The sequence below is a fragment of the Ornithodoros turicata genome, chromosome 7 (genome assembly GCF_037126465.1).
Source record: "Ornithodoros turicata isolate Travis chromosome 7, ASM3712646v1, whole genome shotgun sequence".
NCBI lineage: Eukaryota > Metazoa > Arthropoda > Arachnida > Ixodida > Argasidae > Ornithodoros > Ornithodoros turicata.
In genome coordinates, this window is record NC_088207.1 from 17213929 (window position 1) to 17237887 (window position 23959).

General features: G+C 45.6%; 1 long non-coding RNA gene across 1 annotated transcript in view; it reads right to left on the reverse strand.

Moving 5' to 3' along the window:
* Positions 1 to 14467: 14467 nt before the first annotated feature.
* LOC135399603 (uncharacterized) overlaps positions 14468 to 23959 on the reverse strand; it is a 35196-nt gene continuing 25704 nt past the window's right edge. Inside the window, exon 3 of the long non-coding RNA XR_010424361.1 lies at positions 14468 to 14530. This is a non-coding gene — a long non-coding RNA (uncharacterized LOC135399603). The remainder of the gene's footprint in view (positions 14531 to 23959) is intronic.

The window sequence follows — 23959 nt, forward strand, 5'->3', positions numbered from 1 at the left end:
TTGCCGGTAGGCACGAAGACACGTAATGGCCGAAACTAATCGTTATGTAAAAGTACCAGATGCGAATGGCATGGGTGTGCGGAGCACCAGTGAGTAATAGCACGATGCATATTTGACTTTGCTTCGTCGAAAGCAAAGCAGCGTTCTGATAGATTTTAGAAACCATTTGCCTTACGCATTATGAAAGCAGAAACCCCATTTAGCTGTAATTTCAGTCCATTTAGGCAAAACGAATGAAACCACAAATAAGAATCCAAGAACGAGCAGTTTATTACATGCGTTAAAGTAGCACAGAAGTCATTTTTAATACCCAGTTTTCTTCTTATAAAACTGTTAAGTTTGCCAGTAAGATGCACCATGCGAAGTAATTTACACCACAGAGTCATAATTATCGCAGAAACTGAATTTAAAATATGCCGCAAAAAGCGACCGTGCGCAACGGTGGTGAAGAGCAGTACCAGCCTGTGATCTGCCTGGAACCTCGCGCTGACGCTATAAGGCGAACGCTCGCTGATTGGCCTAGAAAAATGTTGTCTGCTACTCCGCTGTCGTCTGCTACTCGGCTGTTCGGGGTTCTGATAAAGCCTTTCTCCTTGCTCGGTAATGCTTCGGGCGCTCCTTGTATCCCCAATTCTCCGGAAAACTGGCAAAACAGGTTTACGGCGGCAAAGGAACAATGCGCTGACCCCCACTGATCGGCAAACCAGAACGAGTCCCTTATGCCGTCATCGGTGACGTGCCATCATACCTCCTCATCCTCGTTATAGCTGGAGTGGCGAGTTAAGGGTGAAGGCGCGGAGCTATGTTTATGTGAGTTTTTTTCTGGGAAACAAATTGCACACATCAAAACCTTTCGCGCTATTCGGTATAATGACACACACACTTTCGTCAGATGTCTTAATCTGAAATTTTTTTGGATGGCCCTCTGTACTCCTTTAAAATGCAAATTGGAACGTGGGTATTCGTTACATCCAATTACACCACTGCAATCAATAAAGCCTTTATTGATATCTGGGGCGCCTATTGATGGTATGTAGCCTGTCAATACTCCGCATCCACGAAAAAGGCGGGGTTCACAAATACCGTATTTTCACGGTATTAACCGCGGCTTATGCGCGATTTCTTTTTTTCGCGGACGCTCTGCGGCTTATGCGCGGGTGCGGCTTATCTGATGGCTATTTTTCCCTGGTATTTTCCGCATACCGTGGATTAAACGAAAGGGCCGACAGTGTCTCATGTTTTTCGGAGCAGGACCGCCCTGCCAGTGCACGAACAATACCGAACAAGGGCGGGTGCACATTCGGGTGGACTGACCTTCCGAATACATTCCCCCACGGAGCTCTAACAAAAGGGGTGACAGTGATTAATGTCTCCTGGAACACCACTAACTAGTCAATCCCGGAAAAACACGCAACAAGGGCACAATCCGATCTTAGTAGAACACTAGAACTGACCTCCTTTGTTATGCATTATGCCGACACCGGAATGTGGACCACAGGGTTAATGGTCTTCCCTACGTTCTCCTTTGTCGGCAGACCCACAGGAAGGGTTCAATACACCTGACATCGGGATAAAACGTGGTCAGCTAAGCGTCAGTTCTCATTTGACCTGCGCAGCAGCATTCGTGGACACAGCTAGGCACGGCAGTTAGAGGTGAGGCATGGCTCCAACGCGGAGGCACAGCTACGACAGCGGCTTCAAACTAAAAGTCGTCGACGTCGCGGACCAGTACGAGAATAGGGCAGCTAGCAGGGAGTACGGCGTCGACGAGCGTTGAACGTCTCTATTGATTTTGTTTGTGCATCACTGGTTTAGCGCACAAAGTAGTCGCGTCGTATTACCCGCGGCTTATCTGCGAGTGCGGCTTATCTGCAAAAACATTTTCAAAATGTATCTAAAAACGAGTCCTGCGGCTTATCTGCGGTGCGGCTAATACGCGTGAAAATACGGTACTAGTTAGACTAACAAAGCATTTCGCATTGTTGAGTGAAGCGCAAAGCTGTACGGACTTCGTTGAAGTAGTAACGTTTAGGGAAGGTAACGGCACATTGTATACCATATACATTTTGGGGGCGTTCCCCTTGGATGCGCACTAGGCGGTTCCAGCATCAGATATAGCTACCTTATCTCCTCAGCCAGCATGGCGACTGCTATGTTTTGAGCGTGTCAAATATGTTGATGCTGGAAATAGTCCAATTCAAAATAGACCGGAAATCTCATTCGGTTTAAGCGGATATCACACTCACAATTCTCACTGAAAGTGACCAAAATTTCTCATTTCGAACGGACAAATTTGGACAAATACTTATTGAAAACAACAAGAATTTGGTGGATTTCAATGAGAAATCATTGTAAATGTCAATGTGAACGAAGTGGAATCGCGCTCGGTCCCACCCATTGGAGGCCAGCCTAGTTTCCCATTGGCCAAATGCTACAGCAGCAAGGATTTCCCCCAATAAAAGTCACTTTGAAATTCTCATTGCCAATGCACTTTCTCAATCTGCATTGACTATTCTGTTGCATCAGAAAGCATGCCGTCGATATAAAAATTAATTACACAAAATACCGTTCCTGCGTGAACATTTATTGTTACGCATATAAGAATACAACAGATGTGAAAATACTGCAAGTGGCAGATACAACGGTGAAAGTTATTTGTGATGTTTTTATAAGAGCGATTATACACCAAGCGGTTCAAATCGCTACCAAGACATAGAAAACACCAAGAACCAGAAACCTTATTAAGCACTTACATGTCGTCCATCGTCAACACGCACAAGATAAATCCACAATGAGTAAGTTCATATGTATCCCTATGTCCGAGCAGTGCCGACGAAAGAAAAAAAAAACAAAAAAAAAGTGACGCTCTTCTGCGTTTCGTAGAAGATTTCTAATGTCCGTCCAGCTTGCCTTTCTTGCGTGAAAATTAAGGCCATCCAGCTTCGTTGATATTCCGTTTTGAGCACCTACTGACAAATGCCGACGTCCCTATGCCAGCCGCGTCGTACGAGTGTAACCTTCAAGTATTTGTATATCATTTATCAAGTATCAAATCAAGTATGAAGTATAGCATTTCGAAAGATAATGCAAAAGCTGCTGGAACAGCAGCATGTCAACGTATATGAGGGTCAAAATAGGCATTACATACAATTGCATACAGTGTGGGTGGTAACGCACTGACTGCACTATCTTCCCATCAACGGCCGTAGTGCCTGCGAGCAGGGGAAAAACATGAAAAGCGGCGTTGAAAAACGGAAATGCTTGACAAATCGACACTGACCTTCGACACGGATAAAATCCTCGAAATCAAGCACGAATGACGCCGACTGCTTCTGGGTGACCGCGCACATCCTGCCGCTCCAACAGTTCGTAAGAGACTGATTAATCCGCTGACCGTTGGTGGTGGTGGTCCGGAGAACGCGTTCACATACATATACTGAATCTTGTGCATTAGAAATAGCTTACAGTAAGAGGTGGGACACCAAGGTACCATGGCACATGTACTTTTGAGGATATGTTCACAAACATTTGAAATAACACGAACTATATATTTTCAACTCCCACGAGCCACTATGTGGTGCGGCACGGAAACTTATTACGACGCGCCCTCTTGGCGATATCGCGGCCGACGGTCTGTACGCTTCCTCAGTCGATTTGTTGGGAATAACTTTTGATTTCAAATTTGCAATCAAATTTCATTTGCAATATTTTGGATATGGATCGTGTCCTGGAACCTCATTTGTTCTAATTCGTTTCCTCATCCTCATCCTCAACACGAACGTACAGTGTTCTTCCTTATCATATATATTTTACTTAGTTTGAGAGTGACGGTGTGCCGTTGGTCACCGTTAAGCTCGTTCCATTAGCAATTGACTTCTCAATTATTGTAGTGGCGGTTGTGCAACATGTTGGATCCCATTATATCATTTGGAAAGCACTTTCTCATTGATACACATTAGGCCAGTTCCTCATTCCTTCTATTGGAGCAGTGTGTAATACACAACACGTCGGATCTCATTAAATCAATTGGAAATCGACATTTCTCATTGACTCCCACTACACCAATTCGTTGAATTGGTTCCTTGCTTCGTTGATGTGGCCTTCACCACACAACACGGCGGAGCCGGGTTTTGCGAAGGCAGCTTCCCTGTGTAACTTCCAATTCAGTCAATGAGAAAGAGTCGGCTTTCACGCGTTGAACGAATTGGCAGTCTGATTTCTCATTGAATCCCATTAAAATGTGGTGAAGAAATGAATGAGATCGCGCCTACTATTTCCAGCAGGGGGATTCACCGCTCTCTGTCATACAGTCACTAAGTAATCTGAGAGCACTCTCTGTTGGTCGTACCATGGCTTTTAGTTTCGTCTTGATCGTTCATCGTACTGGGCTCTTTCCTGGGACATGCTTTATGGATTGCAGCTGGTTAAACTCCTGGCAGCTCATGCTCCCTGTAACATTGCGTCGCCCCCATTCATGACGCTGTTTGTGCATGAGACGCTGTCAGGGATGTAAGGCTTGCCAACCCGAAGAACATCAAGCAAGCACCAAGCAACAGCACCAACATGCTTGCAAACCCTACCCAGAGCAGCAGGGCCGCACACCCTCACTCCACGACAGCCAGCGCGTGAATGACGGGAGCGCTTGTCTGCAGCCGCTACGCATGCGCCAGAGCCATTTATAGGGAGAGTTTGGCCATTCTTTGATCTTTTCCCGCCTCGTGGGTGGAGCCCATTTTGATGTCAGAGTCGTCGTTGCGCCGGCCAAAAAGCCTGAATCCAAGCAGAATCCGCTTATCAGCCATCTGATGCGCGCCATATTTATGCTGTCCAGCTTTGTTGTCGCAATGAATGCAATCAACAGGAATAACCGGCTTATGACCCACAGCCGCCTCTGATAAGGGGGGGGGGGGTTGTTGCCAAACTGAACCCAAGCAGCACAATGTACTGAAAGTCGAGTGCAATAGGGGTGGCCGGTATGTGTTCTATCAATGTTCTTTAGTTTCACAAGTCTGTTCAAGGCCTTCCACCTACCCGTCCACCCCTATTGCACTCGACTTTCAGTACATTGTGCTGCTTGGGAAAGAGTTCAAGGACGAAGGGCTTTCGAAGGACAATGTACGCACGTGTCTTCTCTCCGTAGATTGTAAACAACGATCAGCATCAATATGGCGTCGGCGACCGGCTGACAACGGGACAACAATAGAGCACGGCTAGGGAGGTGACTTAGCCGTGACGTCGCATGACGCGCTTCAAGTTAGGCTCCTCCTAATGGCCAAACTCTCCCTATAAACGGCTCTGGCATGCACGCGCTCCAAGCGCCCTCTGCGTCCGCGAGGGCGCCCTCTAGCGGTCATATCCAGCGTTGCCAGGTCTACTGAAATTTCTACTGGACTTCGAGTCGGTCTACTGAAATACTGAAAAAAGATCAAAACGCGCTTAAATCTACTGAATTTTTTGCCTGAAGCGTGGTTTTACATAGCGAACTCCAATTCACGTTTGCTGGTACTGTCTGGCTGCATCGTAGTCCGCGAACGAGCGAGAAAATAGTGTACTTTTGACATAGTAAGGGGGAAGTGGTACACGCGTTATGTGGCATCTGCAAGCAGTCACTTTTAAAAAAGCGAGTAGCTGCCCAAGTAAACCAATTTATAGCAAATACATAGCAGAAGTATGCATATTCCACAGAACACGCGCTAACATAGCAAACATAAAGACAAGTCAAGGTAGATTTAGCTAGGTAGTGAAAGCGAAAAAAAAAAAAACTAAATCTGACCCGGCAACACTGTCATCACCGTGGCCCGAGCGATCCTGGGTGTTGGTAGCACAGATGCGGTCGTAAACAAAAAAATGTTTACGACGCGCGCATGGGTCTTGTATATACTAATAGTTTATTCAAAATTTACGTTTAGGAAAAGCTGTCTGTTGGCAACCTAGCACACATATACGAAATCATCTACTACCGGAGTACGTTTCCGTATCCTGCTCCTCTGCTCCTGCTCGTTAGACCGTGCATTCTTGTATCCGTGCCGTGTGCCCGTGCATTGTAATGCGCAGTTCCAAGATTAACACGCGTGAACAGATGAATACAATGCACGCCCTGTTGCTGGCAGTGATTACCACTAACTACTTCTACAGTAGTTTAACTATAACTACAAACTACTTTGCGATGGAGTTGTTTAACTAGTAGTTCAACTACTTTTCAGGGGAGGTACTTAAAACTACTTCTTTAGCTACTGCAATGTATTTTAACTACATCTATAACTACTTAACGTTGCCCATTAACACCAATCCCATTCTATAGTGTTCTTGGACACCTAAATATGAATCACAAGCAGTGATAAAAGCGAAGATTTAGTACACATGCACGGCACAATTGCTCTGCACCTCCGTTCTCATGAAACAAGTAGCACAAGGTAAAAGTTGGAGGCACAGTCGTGCCGTAAAGCTTGCGGCAAAATCGGAAGTAGTTGGCGCCTGCAGTAACCTAACTACTGTAGTTCTACTCAAAATAGTAGTTTAACTAGTAGTTGCCACAACATTTCTGCAAGTAGTTGATGACTACTTTTTAACTACAATCAGGTAGTTTAACTAGTAGTTTAACTACATGTAGTTAACTACTGGCCATCACTGGTTGCTGCCCCGCGAAAAAAAGGTTTCGCTGGCCACGAGTGTTAGCCAATCAGCTGTGCGCCAACGATGCCATTTTTTTATAACGGACCCATTATGACCACTCATTAAAGAAATACAAACGGCTAATCACTATACGTGTATGTTTAGGTCTAGGTGAGGAAAGAACATTAAGTGAAACTTCCTGTTTATTTGTCGTTATCACGTACCCTTTGTCAAAACCTGTGATAACCCTCTATAAGTAGCAGTCCGCGCAACGGATGGATGGCGCTGACAGTCTCCATCATGGCGTCATTTGAAGACGCAGGGCCCTATGGGAGTTTCGCTACCTGTCTATATATACCTTGGACAAGTTCCGACGAGCTTATGTTTCGGTCGTTAGGAAGTTCTGTTGTAAACCTCCTCTCGGCTTGCCGCATTCGAGCGCGTGCGTGGAACGGACATTTTCTTAGATGAACCTCGAACTGCTTTCGACAGAACCTATGACTAGACTGCTGCACACGAAGCGACTGATAGGAGACAAGAACTGCTATAACTTAACTGCGAATATGTATGAGCGAGAGTACGTGATCGAATGATGATGTGCAAGCACTGTGTACACTGTGCTTACTGTGTACACCAAATTACAAGTATATTTTACTTATTCTATCGGCCATATATCGTGATAGTTCATGTTTATTTATCACATGGCCCATTAGTTAGGTCGCAGTGGAGCGTTTGCCCTTGTTTTTAGTACATCTACTGATTTCTACTGAATTTTCTGACGCCGACCTCCTGAATTTCCGCCTAAGTGACTTGGCAACACTGGTCATATCCTCGCAGGCGCTCCCCGTTTCGGGTCACACGTGGTTGGGTCACACCTGGGTTACACGTAGGTCACACACAGCGTCGCGACAAGATTCGAGGAACCGGGCTCTACAAAGTGGGTGCGGTCGCGACAGCTTCCGCGTATGTCCGTTAAATTCGATTCCACAAAATTCGCAGTGCGTTGCACTGTCGTGTCGAAGGTGGTCTTCCATGGTCATGACCAATGGCGAGGGCAGTGCTTCAAGCTATCGATTTGATTGCTAAATCCCTTGGGCACGAGCATGCATTTTTCTGCCGCGTTGGGTCCCAAATAGCGATCCATGCATCGTATTTTCCCATCGCAACTTCTCACTACAATGATGCAATACGAGCTCATCATGTGCATACTCACGGCGTCCTTAACGAGTGCATCCTTTTCCAAAACGCTCTTCATGTCTAACACCGTGAAATAGGGATAGGGATGCATGTACCGTATCTTGTTGAAGGAGACGTTCTCCCCCGCTTTTGGCATTTCGAGAATCACTTAGTTTACGTCTCGGCACAGACGTTTGTGCTGTTCCAACGCCTCTCTCGTCCCATAACCGCTCTGCATTTTTCGCAATAAAAGTAGTCACTTCGTTCCATGAAAGTGCTAAACATTTTAATGCCATAGAAATGCTCCCTAACCTTGAGCAGATGAACTTTATGTTTATAGAGCACGCAAGGAACCCGTCCGGTAGATATCGAGCTCGTCTGCTCGTTGAACACGTAGATGTACACGGAGATTTTGTTTTTCTCACTCACAGGGTAATGTCTAAGTAAGTGACTGGGAAACAGGGTGGCCAGAACGATACGCGTGTCTCCGGATTCGAAGGATTCATGTATTTCAGGTATCTGGCATAATCTTCTAGTTTGTTCCGCAAGGGATGCAAGGTCCCCCAAACTCACCTCGGAAAAGCGTGCAACGAAGAAGGCCGCCACTAGATCCGTCCGCCACTAGCCGTTCCGGATCACTTCAGCGCGCTAAGTTTAGCGGCAAAATGTTTTTGTTGTTTCTGCGAATGAATCTAGTCTTTATATGTCCAAATAAAACGCGTATTTCAACTTTCTCTGTCTTGTTTCACTTTCTGGTCCGTTTTTAAACGTGTTGAGCGATCGGAAGGATCTAGTGCACGGCTGCATGCATCACATAGCGCACCTGTCGTACCAGGCGCCGCAGGCGCTGCAGTCGTCAATTTCTCCTTCGGTGACTTGGCGTGGCTTAGATTGTGCTTCAACTGGATCTTTAGCGCGCTACAATCAACGCAAGCCAACGTCTGGTAACAATGGGGTATCTACGGGCGGCCTCCGGCATTGCACGCATCGGGATAGGAACAAATACATGGGAAAATGGCGACCTTGGGGGACCTGGATGCAAGAGTGTTAGCACGCTATGCTTGAGACACTCGTTTTCGTGTTTCAGTGGGAGTTTGACGTTTGTGAGCGTCCTTGTTTTTCATTTCAACATTTCTGGAAGCTCGATCGTGCACCCAATCCGCTTCGGTTTCAAACGCGTTAGTTTTAAGTCGACACATTGGACGTAGTTCGAGGTGAAACCAGACCCTTCTCTCGCATAGTTTTCTACGGGTTGCGAGGACTCTGCGATGGCAGCATTTATCGCGCCTTCGATTTCTTGGCGGTTATGAACCAACTATCATGCATGTGAAGGTTCATGTGAAGGACATGAGAAGTCAATCAAGCTCAGCTACGCAGATTTTCGAGTGTTACAGAATGGAATGGTACTCACACGATGTGTTCATAAGGGAACTACTGATTATGTGTGTAAATAGTTATCTCAAACTCCTCGCGGTTTTTCAAAAAAGTGAATTTTTAGTTTCACTGACATTGTCTTGTGGCCCGCAAACCCTGTGTTGACGACACATTCGTGGTCTCCCCGTGCTTCGACTTGGCATGACATTTGGCTTGATTTCTTTCGCCAAGCCGGACGGTTTCAGGCGCCCACAGCTCCCCATAGAGCCCATAGTTTGAGATAATTCAGGCAACACTGGACATACGACCAATGAAAATGCGTCGTGATGCCTAGCAGCCAGCCGATCAGCAACCTCTCCGTTTGGCTCGGCTTTCGGCCGGCCCTGGCTACCATTGACTTCTACGGGTTTTCATACCTGGCGCCCGTTATTCCAAAATAACTAAGACATTTTTGATAGGGTAAGTACATATTTATTGATGCAACGTATAGACTCAAATGTTTGACTCATATATTCACCGTGCGTACAGGACGTTTCGTTCGTTGAATAGACTGCAACCAAACCAAGCTCGAACTTGCAAAGCACACACACAGTCTACTTCTGGAGGCGAGCGAAGTCCACGAGTGCGTGCGTTTCACAGATGAGCATCCTCTTCTCATACTGGCGATGCACCGAAGGTCACACAGTCACGGGAACTACTTTTGTCGTTACGAGCACTCTCTTCTTAGTCACTGTATTTGAAAATGCGACAGCGCTCGAAAGTGTTCCTCAGGCGTCAGCTCACCAAGCATTCCAGTTCTGACTCGGCTAGAATGTCCGTAGGTTGATACTTTATCGGAGATTAGTACATGGCCACGGTCACTATAACTCACGAACAAACCCGCGAATACACTTCCTCTTTGGTCGTTGCGGTCAACCGACATCGAGGAGCCGCGGAGACGTAGCGACCTTGCTTGGAGCTGCCCGCCTGGCCGACTGCTCAGACTACCCGCGAAAAGTGAGCTGTCAGATATTTCGAAACTTTGTCAACCAATCCCGGAGCGCGCAACCTCCTTCGGCCAATGGGCATCCGTCATGATGCCTGACGATGTAATACCACGTGACTATGACGTGATTTTATTTTTCTACTGCCGCGAATGCGGGGAGCTATGGACACGGGAGGGCCACTGGGAGAGTTTCGCGGCCGCGCCAAGTGTGTCGCCACGGTAGTATCGATTGGGGCGCCATCACTTCGCAAGACTTCTTCATTACGAAAAGAAAACCCCACTTAATAGGTGTACTTCTTCTACAACAACTGAACAAAGTGCGAACCTACGTTTCTTTGAGTAAACTCGTTCTCTTTTATTTAGAATGTGTGTGTCACGTGGTCACATTCCTTTGAACCGCCAGCAAGCAATCCGAAACATTGGGCGCGAGCTTTGAACCGTTGACCGTTGGAGTGGCAGCAGTGGAAGGTGGAAGCTCGTGCGTTAGTGTGCGCTTTGTATCAGCCTGTATTTTTCAAAGTAAGCAACCGTAGAAATATTATGAGTTATGATGAATGTGCCTGGGTGGGTGCGTGAACTGTTATGCGATTTTGTATTGCACAGATGTGATAGACACCAGTTCCGGATACACGGATATACGCCAAGCAAAATCGCACTGGTACGCACTGGTATAAGAATACCCGTATCTCTGCGAAGGTAGTTAGTACGTGCGGAAACCGGAATTGCAGGATTCACATTTGATCGATTATTTTCAGGTCTTTCGTGGTGCAGAGCACCGAAACTGCTTTCCCGGAAGCGTTGTGTACGTATACAGAAATCCACATTGGGCATGCCAAAGAACCTTGCAAATATATAAAGACCGCCTGAAAGCCAAGCTTCATGATACTGGGAAGCAAGTCACAAAGCATGCCGGTTGTCTCGAGACGTAAACACCCAATTATTATTATTATTACAAAGCATGCCTCCTCCAGAAGGGACTTGTTGCGAAGAAACCCTGTGATGTGTTTGTAAACTATGTAATTATGCTATTTTGCAAAGCCTGTGCAGCGATTTCGAGAAAAGTAGTGACATCATATTTGCATATCTATGAATAAGCTTGATGAATACAGTGTTTCCGTTCCAATATCTGTCTTTTGTCACTTTCTGACGTCCTCGTAAACCAGTAGAATAATTAATGAAAGGCACAGAACCCCAGCACCGGAGAGGCCGCAGAGCGCTCCGTCATGTTGGATAAGCATGAAAAACAGCGTCCTCGGATGAATGCGCTACCCGCCGCCTTATCCAAAATCATAGCGAATGCGCATGCGCAGAATTGGTCTTGCAACCACTGGGGTCGTATTTGGCGCTGCTGCTGCCCGAAAAACGTCCCCATTGCGATCAATGGGAGTGTCCCATCCCTGCTATGGAGGCCTGGCCGGTTTCTTCTGACGAGCCGTCTGCTACGCAGATTGATGTTGGGGAAGTGATAAACGGTTCGCTATTAGGGAGCCAGATTTGTGGACTTCACTGAACCCACGAGGAACGTGAGTTTTGCTCCCTTCGACTGCAAAGCATTTGCTAGGCCAGTATACAGACTTCCTGGTGTGTTTCGTGTTCTGTGCTGCGTGCCGAGAATGCGTGAACGTTTTGCTCCCGTCTGCAAGAACACTTCAGCATCATATGCAGTTCCAACCTTTCAAACCACAACTTTCCGAAAAGCGAAAGAAAAAGCTATTGACTGCAACAATCGGTTACAACTCCGACTGGGTGCCACCTTCGAAAGCAGTGATTTGATCTGTTCATTTCGCTCATACGAATGTTACGGAAGCAATGCGCAGTTTGTGTCACACGAAGCCGAAGATATCTCGTCCGGGATGCTGTACCAACCTTATCTGCAGCAGGGGATTGCAGAGGCAGGACTAGGCAGCAGATAAAGGTAAGTTGCGCAATGTTAGACAAGAGTCATGCTGTGCAAATGCCATCACATAGAAAAGAAAAATACGCTATCTGTCAGTTACTGCTTCATCTTTTAGAGATTAGGCCCCAGCGGGTGTATTCTGAGAACAGATTTCGAATTGCCTTATTTGTTAAGTGATTTCGCAGGCATTCTGTCACCACCGGAAAGCTTGCACTCCACGTCTCAACCATCACCTTCTGGGTTCCAATCTGAAAGCCGTCACCAGTGCCAAGCAGATGCCTCTTCAAAGTTCATCTGTTTCTGTTGACGGAACAGTGACACCTGGTACTGAGACATTTCAGTTTCTGATGAGCAAGGTAAATCGAAATCTTCCAGTTGATGTGTTTCGGTCATAAACTGTTTTTCGAGACGTTTCAGGGTTACATTCAAACAGCATCATGCGTGCAACAGTACATTCTTTTTCTCAGGTTTAAGTAATGTAAACCTGTCCGTTGTTGTGTTCTGGCAATGCAACAGGAGCTTGTGTTGCATTCAAGTGGTATCATGTATACAAAAACTTGTTTTATGCTTTTCCGTAGCTGCTGTACTAATATTGTGTGTACACAGACATTCCTGTCAGAACATATCTGAGCGTCTTGTGTGCTATTGTTGGTATGATCTGCAGCAATATATCGATAATGTTAATTATTCAATGACTTCAGCTAACGTGCTCTACCCCTTCGTATGCTTAGTTCAAGATTGTACCAAAACCATCCACCTGGAGCATTATTTTTCAATTAGCAGTGGCATTACTATCACAACACAGCACACACTGCATGTCTAAGGTGCGTGTACAATGCATCAAACTTATTCTCAGGTACAGGCGAGCTGGTAAGCAATTACAACATGAAACAATTGACAGAGGTAGCACAAATGACAAGACGATCTCGAAAAGACCAAGTGATCTGATAGCAGTATGAAAATTCGTCCTTGCGTCATCCCTCATCACTTCATTGACGGTCGTTCTCGCAATTGGCAAAGCTTCCTGCTCAGACCATTTCAGCTCCAGTTCTACCTTGCAGTGCTCGACTTGAGCTTCCGTACAGCGAAGCTTTTACGTCATTTCTCTGCATTCTTTTGCGAGACCTTTCCTCGAAAACGCGCTCCAGTAAAGGTCCTGCCGAACCTGTGTTGGCTTGTGTGTGATCTGAGCCTACGTCCTTTGTGAGGTGTTCGCAGGTATCATTGCCATTTCGAATCGCCTGCAGGTCCTGTTCCGCATTACTCTCGTGGTCATGGTTCGGGTTCTCTTCAGCGTTCTTCACAAGACTTTGGTTACTGCTCTGCGACCTCTGATACCGCTTCCACTTCGAAGTGCTGTTCACTGTCTTCGCGAAAGGGCAAATGGAAGGTGTGTAATTTATGGGCAGGACGTCGTCCGAGGGGGCTCGCCAGAAACACTTCAGTGCTGGTTTGCCGCTGTAGCGTAGGACAAAGCCTATTACCTATTACCTGCTACATAGTGCGCACAGAAGATGCCGCTGTGTGATCTCGGCGTCCACTGGTTGAGCCCTATTGCCTGCAGTCACAGATCTTTTCTTGCGGGAACGTTTCGAGAATCTATACACTCTGACCTTTGATAGCAGGTTTGCTCCTGGACTGCGACAGCGTCTTGGTAGGACGTAGTATGAGCCTAACCTATTTTGCGACGTGTCTTTGTGCATTTTAGTTGCGCTATTCTTGAAAGGAGGCTGATCGTCTTTCTCCACATTGAGATTGAGATGCTTTGAAGAGTACCGCCAGACTTTATCAACAGCGGCATAGCACAGGCCCAAGCCATTCCATATTTAGACCCGGTCCAGGCCCACATTTTCAAGCACCGCAAACACAGGCACCAAACCGGGTAACTCCAAGCCAGTGCAACGTTCTAACGTAAGCAGTGGGTGCTTACATGCTTCCATGGGCTGACCGTCATCTAATTCAGTATGCAAAGGGTGCAAAATATGCAATGCAAAATATGCACCAGATGGAGTTGGATATAGCACCAGCCCACCGGTAGCTGACCCGAACCGAGACGGCCAATATCAGTAAATATACTTGTTTTTTTATGCTTCATACTTTCATATACATGGAGTTTGATGTGAATTTTTATGAAATACGTGAGAATTCTAGCTTTTGGTGTGCTACGTTAAGTACCTTTGTGAGTGCTTGTATTTATCTTCCGGTACATTTGAAATTATACACGATCTACTTTACCTTAAATACTGTTCTTCAGTACTACATCGCCACTGTTCGGGCGTTAACACGTGGGTATCAATTTTTTATGCAAGCTATAAAACCACATATAAAGGTTAGTTTTGCATTGCGGTTCGCCTTACTGTACGTCAATCATTAGTATTTAACATTTTCACTAGAGGTATATGAGTATAGGAATGAGAACTCACCCTCTTGCAGATAAAAGAGGTCGTTGTTCGCGGCACCTTGCACAATATACTTGCGCGCCATCCCTATATGAAGAACACAGAGTAGAGGAAATAACTGTGTAATCACACAAATGTTGCACGTGCATATTCTGAAAATTACGGGACAACACGGCAGCTTTCCTCGTGTGTGTAGGTGTGTGGTGCCCGTGAGAACAAACTACCACCGAAAATACTGTGAACATATGTACCGTTTCTGGAAACATATTACGAGAATTGCGAGAGCACCCCCCCTCCCCTTCCCATGTATCGAGCGGGATTTGACTTCCAAGTGAATTCACTCTCAGGTGTTTCGGGGTTATTTACCCACTGTATCGGGATCCGACGTTTCTTGACTTGGTTCGGAACCAGAGCCAGTGAGTGTACGGAATGAAGTGCAGAAACGTGCCGCACTGATCAAGGGCTAGCGTGGTCACACGACAAGACGACACACTGCTCAAACTGTCCTTGCCGTGTCGTGTGCCCTATCGTTCAGAATTTTCCTGTATGCGCCCGTAGCTTGTAAACTCAGACATGCACGGAGATGAGACTTGATAGGACTGAGTGAGGAATAGTTGCAATAATCCGCAAGTTTCGGCCTCCAATGCCTACGGGACTGAAACACTTCCAAGGGACATTTTGACCCTCGCGTCGTCGGTCAAAGTTTTAGATCTAAAGAAGTAAGATTAAAATATTCAAAGTAATGAAGCGCCAGTGTTGCATCTGTGCTGCACCTTAGGGATTTTGGGTTACTCTACTGCGTGCGCAGTATACCTGCTACCGAGACCTGTCGCTCAAGCAAGCACGACGCAGTGTAATATTGATCCAATGCACGTAGAAAAATTACGCAAAACCCATAAGTCTCACCTCCAAGCTGTTTTTATGTCCTCGCGTCGGACCTTAAACTAGGACTACAACGTAAAGTTTCCAGACGGCGCGGTGTGAATCTGATCGTGCACAGATCATAAAATTGAATTTGTCGCAGAGCGTTAACGCAGCGGGCCATATGCGCGTCGAAGAGAAATGGTGGCGTTGCCTAGTTACGTGAGGTGAAGTCAAGTCAAGCCAAGCGGTTGGCGGTAATCTGAAACTTGTTTTTTCTAGTGTTCTAGTGTTCCAGGGTAACGGCGCCACCTGTAGGGGCTGCAGAGTAAGCCAGCAAATTGGTATACAAAGGAAAAATAGCCGAAGCTCTGTGGTTGCACGTTGAGCATTGATCGTGCACACAGCCGACAACAGCTGTTTCGTTCTATTTGGAACGTGTCAGCCCGGCGCAGGGAAGTGACACGGTCTTGGGTCTGCGCTAGCAGTGCGTCTCAGAGAGAAACAAGGATTCCACCCAGCAAACCATTAATATCCCTGGAACATCCCTACAAGGTCGCGAACGTCCTGAATATCTGGACATCTGTAGGATATCTATGGGGTATCGCACAATTTCAATGCGTGTTGGGCTTACTCCAGTAGACAACAGATGTCCCTGGTACGTTGGAAGGATCTCGCGCTCTGGATGTTTGAATGTCCCGTGACAGGCAGCCTGCATATCCTAGGGATATCTATGGGAGATCCAGGAAAGATTTGTTTGTCGTTATAGAGGTGGTAACCTGAATTAAAAACACAGTAGTTGATAGGAAGGGATGTCGGAAATGTTGTTGGGTATACTGTGAGTTGATGCAGAAACACAGGAATTGCGAAGATGCATCCTCATCACCGTTACAAATGGTTTACGCCACGCTACCCCTAACGAACGTGTGTGTAACGATTTGTATTTCAGTATATGTTCCATCCAGCTCGCAAATAGAGGTTACTGCGGGTTTTCCCAAGTGGTCCAAGTAAGGCGGGCGGGGTTCGGCTCTTATGCTGGCAGGTCCCACAGTGTTGCTGTACTGTGATGAATCCTGTTAGGCTAAGGTAATATTTTGTTCCCCAAATGGGAACAATAGTATCAAATGGGTTAAAACACACAAATATTATTTGCTGGTACACAGTTGCAGTGTTCTCTACGCACTCTACGAACACCAAATATGTGATGCACAAAATTTTTAAAAGCAAAATATGTACGATATTCGTAATCTCCCTTATATATCCAAATATCCGTGACAGACGTCGCAGGGACTTTCAGTGGATCTACAAACATGGCAGAAATGCTAGTCGCTGGGATATCGCATGGATGTAAAACGGATCTGTGGCAAACTCCACTGAATATCCAAATGTCCCGGGCAGGATATCTTACGGACATTTGCTGGATGTATCTGGTTTGCTGGGCAGGATGACGGCGCCACCTGTAGGGGCTGCAGAGTAAGCCAGCAAATTGGTATACAAAGGAAAAAATAGTCAAGAAAAACGAACAGCTGAAAACAGCTGTCCTCGGCTGGCAGTGCACGATCAGGTTCGCATCGCGCCGTCTGGAAACATTAACGTTGCAGTTGCACTGCACATCTGCCCCAATAGTGGCGAGCGCTCGCGCGAGACCTGCATATATCTGTGAATGTTAGGCCAGGATATAATAGCCGTGTTTACATGAATGCGACACAAGCGTATCGAATCGAGTCGAAACTGGAGAGAAGACGATACGCCACCGTTTACATGAGTGCGCATCGAGCCCAGACCGGAGGTGGCGCCACGCCGTGTCATATAGGAAAGTTAGAGGCGCACTTCCGCAAATACTGCCGTTTCCGGTGTCCCGCTACCTTCGCACCGAACGCTGAAACGTCGAAAACGTAGCATCTACGTCCCGTTTTCAAGCGTACTTCAGAATGAATTCTGTTATACGGCTGCAAGCCCTGCTGCTTCTGTTCGTGTTGACTAACCTACATATCCAAAACGGAGCGTGGCTGTGAACTCCCTAATATCATCATTTTGTGATCCCGACTAGGAGTAGCAGACGACGGAACTAGCCCGCAGCCGAACGCCGCTTCCCACAATCCTCTCTTCTTGCCTTAGCCGCGTTTACATGAATACGACACTAGCGTATCATATCGAGTTGTCGAATCGAATCCACCCATGTAAACGCGTCAATTCGCTAGGAGAGCGTATCGTATTCAATTCGCTAAACAGAGGTGGATCGAGACGGTGGATGCGCATTCAGACTGTGCATGTAAACAGACGATGCGCATCAAGGCAAGAAGAGAGGATTGTGGGAAGCGGCGTTCGGCTGCGGGCTAGTTGCGTCGTCTGCTACTCCTAGTCGGGATCACAAAATGATGATATTAGGGAGTTCGCAGCCACGCTCCGTTTTGGATATGTAGGATAGTCTACACTAACAGAAGCAGCAGGGCTTGCAGCCGTATAACAGAATTCATTCTGAAGTACGCTTGAAAATGGGGCGTAGATGCTACGTTTTCGACGTTTCAGCGTTCGGTGCGAAGGTAGCGGGACACCGGAAACGGCAGTATTTGCGGAAGTGCGCCTCTAACTTTCCGATATGACACGGCGTGGCGCCACCTCCGGTCTGGGCTCGATGCGCATTCATGTAAACGGTGGCGTATCGTCTTCTCTCCGGTTTCGACTCGATTCGATACGCTTGTGTCGCATTCATGTAAACACGGCTCTTGATGCGCATCGTCTGTTTACATGCACAGTCTGAATGCGCATCCACCGTCTCGATCCACCTCTGTTTAGCGAATTGAATACGATACGCTCTCCTAGCGAATTGACGCGTTTACATGGGTGGATTCGATTCCACAACTGGATACGATACGCTAGTGTCGTATTCATGTAAACGCGGCTAATGCCTCGTATATGGATCGTTTTTCTTCATCACTAAAGCACGTATCCCTAGGAAAATGCTTAACTTTTTTCGTGTGGTTCAAATACTGCATTTTCAACACAGGAGCACGGGCTGCGTGGTGGGGACCCTCCAGTATCGATTAGATAATCCCTATATATGCCTAATCTGGAGTGGTTGCCTATTTTTGCCTATAGACCTGAAACTCCCGTTAAGCATTGTAAAACGCCTATAAGGGCCCTAACGCGGCGGCAAAACTCCGTCGTCCATGCGAAATAGACGTCAGTCACGTCACACGCCGTTTTGAAACCATTATTCCCTCGTGCAAACAAGTTTTGGTAATGACACAAATATGGAGATCATGCAGGAATTCCAAAACGGCACTCCCGAAGGCAAAGTGACGAATTTGATCAAATTTGGGGCTTAATATCACGTGACATCAAAAATGTCCGAAGTATGTACATGTATATGTGAAATTAAGATCAAGGAGGTTGAGCCCCGTACCTCTTTCCCCTGTTGCACGCTGAGAGGTCGCGTTCCAGAAAATCGTTTCCAAAACCAAACTCGTCAGGGCATGTACAGCCTAATCATATACAGGGTGTCCCAGCTAAATGTGACCATAATTTAAAAAAAATATTTCTATCACTTTTTCGAGATGAAATGAATTGCAATATAGATATGCTGAAGGGCACTAACTAGGAGGGCATTAGCAGACTCCTAAGGCAATGTCTTAATTAACTTTCACTAATTAACTTTTTAATTATAAAAGCTACGAAGTTTTTCCAATGAGAACATCTGATCTCTTCGATCACCAGATACCAAAGCCGTTTTCAGAACAAAAATCCGTTCCATAGATCGCTCTCAAAAAATTCGTAAAGGAATATTTATTGTGCATCTCTAGAGGCGCGTATTTCCTTCGGCCCCAGTACGAGAGGATGAAAGAGCACACTGTACTTGTAAGAGCACAATGTACTTGCTACAATGTGAAATGTGAGAGTGAAAGTTTCAATTCATTCATTCATGCAGTATCGCCTCTTGCGTCCTGGAAAAAGATTAAAAGAAGACAGAAAATGCAGCCCAAGATAAGGGCAGTTGCGATAGAGTCACCCGGTACATTTGTGTTTGTTTTGTTTCCGCTAGTTAAAGGGTCTCTGACCAGAAGCTGGAGAGCTTTTTCCGCAGTGGCTACCGATAGAATACACAAAGGCAACTTCACATACGAAAATGCATGCCTCAACACCTCGTAGTTTTCGTAAACTCGAATTTTGAACATCGCGCCGACGCTGGCACACCTAGCGTCAAACCAAGAAAACGTACGCATATATAGCACGACCTACTAGATTATAACGACCATGTCAGGCGCACCCCTTCTATGCGCCGCATTTTTGGAAGGCAGCGGTGGCGCTTCTGATCGTCCCAGTTATTGCATCCTCAACTTCTACAATACTTTGTACTTCAGCTTACCTTAGTATTTCTGTACAAGCGGTGGACGTTCCACAGATGTTTCATTCTAAGGTTGATTATCATCATCATTCTACGCGTTTTCATCACTGATCTCGATTGTAAAAGGCTGGATCGCGGATAGGGAGCGCGATCGTGCGGCAACCGGCCGCCATCTTACTGTACCCAAAACAGTCGCCGCAGCGATCATGGCAACTTCTTGCAATTACGGTCGTACCAACCGTACCGGCAATGATACCGGGCCGAAATTTCTACAGGTGAGTCATTCTTTATCAAGGAATAAATAGGCGTCCATTCTGTACATTTATTTGACAATTATGAAGTGTTTTTTTGTCCAAAACCAGCACTGGGTGCAAGTTGTTTGATCGCTCTTCCGAGGTTCAATCGAACCCACATGCATTTTACCCGCCGGCAAATACAGTTTGAGTGCATAACATGCTGGAGGTAACATGTTACACTACACTGATAGTGGTGTCATCAATATGTGCGAGCACTCGAGCGCTTTTCTGCATGCATTGCTAGCACGGTACCAAGTGTTCTCTACGGAAGCAAGTGCACAGTCATTTCTTTGAACCACCTTCGCGTATAAGTTCAGTATTACGTCATAATAAGACCAAGATAGTCACCCTTTTTCTTGTATTGGTATTATTTTGTGCCTTGGTTTGATTTGTGACAAAGAATCCTACGTAACGGTGGTGTGGTGTGACTTGGATACCGCCTTTGTGTCTGAGCTATGTTGTCAGCTTGTTGCGATAATAATAATTTGTATCTTGTCGTGTTATTTGCAGCAGTGTGGTCCCTCAATACAGGTTTCCTCACGGGGGCTACCCGGAGGATCGTCTGTGTCATCGAGCATCACCTGTGTCATCGTCTGATGCGATCGAGCTTACAGATAAGTATCATGTTCCTCATTCACGGGTTCCTACTGTACGAGGAGGAACCACCCCAGTGCACGCACTGTGGTGAGCCTCTCTCAATTTTGTACATTCTCTTTACATGTTCACATCATGGAACACATCACTTCAAAGAGCTTTATATACACCTTAGACCCCTTCACCCAGCATTGTGTCTTAGTGATGAAGCTATAATTTCTTTTACAACAGCGTTTAAACGTTGAAATTTTTAAAAGATATCAAGATTGTAAACCCTGTTTTAAACTGATGTTTTAAACATTTATGCGATGCTTTTACTAAACAACATATTTATTTTTAACTAGTTGCAACCTAACAAATGTTCTCTCCTTCACAGCTGCCTCGACATACGCAAGAAATGGGTGCAAAACCTGAGCAGTGCCCACAAACTTCGATCACCGCAGCACCTCCAAAAAGTAAAAGCATATGTGTCACATGAGATTTTTAAAGGTATTCATAGCAGTGATAGCCAGTAGTTAACTACATGTAGTTAAACTACCTGATTGTAGTTAAAAAGTAGTTATCAACTACTCGCAGAAATGTAGTGTGCAACTACTAGTTAAACTACTATTTCGAGTAGTTGGCTACAGTAGTTAGGTTACTGCAGGCGCCAACTACTTCCGATTTTGCCGCAAGCTTTACGGCATGGCTGTGCTTCCGATTTTTACCTTGAGCTACTTGTTTGATGAGAACGGAGGTGCAGAGCAATTGTGCCGTGCATGTGTACTAAATTTTCACTTTTATCACTGCTTGTGATTCATATTTAGGGGTCTTAGAACGCTATAGAATGGGATTGGTGTTGATGGACAACATTAAGTAGTTATAGATGTAGTTAAACTACACTGCAGTAGTTAAAGAAGTAGTTTTAACTACCCTGCCTGAAAAGTAGTTGAACTACTAGTTAAACTACTCCATTGCAAAGTAGTTAGTAGTTATAGTAGAAGTACTTAGTGGCCATCACTGATTCATAGTGTATAATACCTTGTATTAACTGTTGTAGATCTAACCCACCTCTACAGTGTACACCCTCAGGAATTAAAACTCGTTGCGGAACTGTGGTCATTGTTTCAGTTACTAGGCATGCACATATATGCTATAAGAAGAAAATTATTTCTTGAGAATGCACTACTGTTGATCAAACTCATGCAGCTGTAGGTTTACCTTCGGCCTCTTGGAACTCTCTGTAGTTGCCTTAGCTGCAGGAGGAGTGTCCTCCAGCATGTAAACTACTTGCAAAAATATTGACGTATTTAAAGTTATGACACAGTTTGAAGGGTTTCAATTCAGGAAATTTGCAGTGGCAGGGCCTGCCAGAGTGAAACCTACTGAATATTTATGGTGTCGAAGGGGCGGTTCCTTCAGGACAGGAATATCTTGGATGGGAGCAAAAAGCTTGAAATTAACAAAGTGTTGTTTGCATTACGCAATTTGTAATACACTGAACACATAGGCAGCAAAACAAAAATTTAAAATTCAGCATGTATGAAAATTGGGTGCAACAAATTTACATAGTGTACCTGTACGTTGTCATTTCTGTGATATATATTGTCATTGCAGGGAGGTCACAAAATAATAAATGTATTGTTTTGTCACTTCCCTGCGCATTCATTGTATCTTGAAATGCGTATATGCCAGAATAAATGTTGAACTTGAAAAAATGTATATTTTCTTTATTCATAGAGCATAACATCACTTATCTTTACAAAAGCATATCGTGTTAATCTTTGTCACTCAGAATGCAAGAAAGCCATCTTCCACTAAACATCACGTTTGACAAGATTCAGTTGGTATCATTTCATACACAGGGAACACCAGGGCTCCAGTTTCAAGCTCCAAATCGTCATGTTGCAGTTGGGAAACCGTACATGTGTAGTGCAAGAGAGCCCTCGCACATGAAAATGTAAGATGGGAGTCACTGTTAATGCAAAGTGACTCCTATGAGAGAGACTGACGCTGAAGAAAAGTGTGCAAACTGCGGTAAGTGCCATAGAGGGTTTTCAGAAATCGTGCCTGGTTTCACAGCAGTGCTACCACATTCCCTTTTAGATGACAATGATAATGATTGGAGTTTCAGATGTGCAGCTGCATTTTTTGCAACGTGCTCCACATAACTAGCATGACAAAGTCAGCAGTGGATGGCAGGCCCCCATCCTTACGCAGCTTTGTTCACGCTGCAGTTCTATTCAGCAAAAGCATGTGAGTACGCGAGAAGGACATTCAATTTCACCTGCAAATAATCAGAAAAAATGAAGGAAGAAGAAAAAAGAAGTGCTGTACTTCAAAAGGATATAAGTTTTGTGTCTCAAGGAGGTGTTACCACTTACTAAATAACTTCATTAAGTTTACATCAACACCTAGATTAACTGGCCTAAGCGTAATCTAATTGCGTGCAGTAATTGTTTGGGATGCTTCGGTGTGTTCATATTTGCGAGGCATTACATCGAAGACACCACTGTCGTTCACTAAAAGACCCTTTCTTGCTTGATATCAATCAAATTAAACGCATACGCCTGTTTGAAACAACGGCTGTGATTCTACGGGGCGATTTCTTTCTACCATGCGGGTATCCCTTCTGGGAGCGTTCTTTGTGGAACAATTTTTGTCCAGAACGCAGCACGGGATATTATATACATGGTTGTTGTTAACCTCACATCGTTTCTTATTGAAATATTGGCCGGGAAACGTGCTGTAGTACAATTCCCAGCGCTGCACTGCAGTGACGGTCTAGTTTCGGAATGCAAAACATAACGTTATTAAGAATCGAAATGCAGGGCACCTGCGAAACACTGTTAGGATACATCAGTATACTGGCACCTTACAAAATCGCGTGACGACAAACAATGATCAACGCCTGTAGCGCAATAAATACTCACAATCTCTGTTGCCTCCCATTGTTTCCAATGGGCACACGCAGCGTTTTAGGGCCCACCAACATGGCGGCCCGAATGCGTGCCTCTCTCCCACGAGCCCCTCTCCCATACGCGATCCAGCCTTTACACATAGAGATCAGTGGTTTTCATATGGGCTATCGCTGTCGTCTGCTACGGTAGTCGTACACACGCTTCTGCGCGTTCAGAATTCAAATTTCCATCGTCCAATCGTGTTGTGCCGATCAGTAGCGCCCCTGGCGGATCGTGTGGACAGGCTCCTCATAGGGTTTTCTGATTGTGACATGGTCGTTATAATCTAGTAGGTCGTGATATATAGAAAACTCATCTGGTCATCCCACTGGGATGACGTCAATCGCCCATGCAATCAGCGCGCAGAATGCCGTCACGTGATCGAGCACTACTACAACAACTTTCAGCAAGAACCAACATTTTTACGCCGATATAGTGTTGTCACAATGTCTGGAAATAAAAAGTATGTATATACTTCGAA